Source organism: Sinocyclocheilus anshuiensis, unplaced genomic scaffold (genome assembly GCF_001515605.1).
Source record: "Sinocyclocheilus anshuiensis isolate Anshui unplaced genomic scaffold, SAMN03320099.WGS_v1.1 scaffold145, whole genome shotgun sequence".
Lineage (NCBI taxonomy): Eukaryota > Metazoa > Chordata > Actinopteri > Cypriniformes > Cyprinidae > Sinocyclocheilus > Sinocyclocheilus anshuiensis.
In genome coordinates this window covers 2,887,664-2,888,725 of record NW_015537973.1, presented here as the reverse complement: position 1 = coordinate 2,888,725, position 1,062 = coordinate 2,887,664, and positions in this window count along the sequence as shown.

The window sequence follows — 1,062 nt, the reverse complement described above, 5'->3', positions numbered from 1 at the left end:
ACGGAGCCTGGCCCGCAGCTCCGAGATGGTCATCTTCCCGCAATGGGAACATAACTCATCCGCGAACGCCACCTCAGCGTGCTTAATGCCCAGACACGTGAGGCAGCGATCATGACCATCACCCGGCGTCAGGTAATGACAGCATCCAGAAACACACGGGTGAAACGGCATCTTTAAAAAGACGAACCGTCGTCTTTACAAAGACGCACCCGTGTAAGCTCTTTTAGAGAAATATGCTCTTTTAGGGAAATGCTCTTTTAGGTGCTGAGACGCACAGGGGAAATGACCGCTTGCAGCACGACAGGGGGTAGTGCAGCCTGAAGTGCGCGACCCACTCGACAAAGGAACGACCACCGCTGAAGCGCCGTCCGCCAAGATAAGAAGCTCCCTAGAGCGCGCTAGACTCGCATTGGCTCGTTTAGTTTACACTCAAAGTGGATTGGTCTCTCTAAACGTGATGTCGAAACACCTTCCAAAAAACTTTTGTCACAGCAGTCCACAGAATATATGCCCAAAAGTCTTGGGGATAATCAAGATGTTTTTTGGCAAATGTGTGAGGAGCCTTTGTGTTCTTTTTGGTCAGCAGTGGCTTTTGCCTTGGAACTCTCCCATGGATGCCATTTTTGCCCAGACTCTTTCTTATTGTTGAATCATGAACACTGACCTTAATCGAGGCAAGTGAGGCCTGCAGTTCTTTAGATGTTGTTCTTGGTTCTTTTATGACCTCCTGGATGATTCGTCGTTGCGGTCTTGGAGTAATTTTGGTAGGCCGGTCACTCCTGGGAAGGTTCACCACTGTTCCAAGTTTTCTCCATTTGTGGATAATGGCTCTGACTGTGGTTCACTGGAGTCCCAAAGCCTTAGAAATGGCTTTATAGCCCTTTCCAGACTGATACATGTCAACTATTTTGTTTCTCATCTCTTCTTGAATTTCTTTAGATCATGGCATGTTGTGTTGCTCTTTAAGCATGCTTCACTTTGTCAGACAGGTTCTATTTAAGTGATTTCTTGATTCAACAGGTCTGGCAGTAATCAGGCCTGGGTGTGGCTAGTGAAATTTAA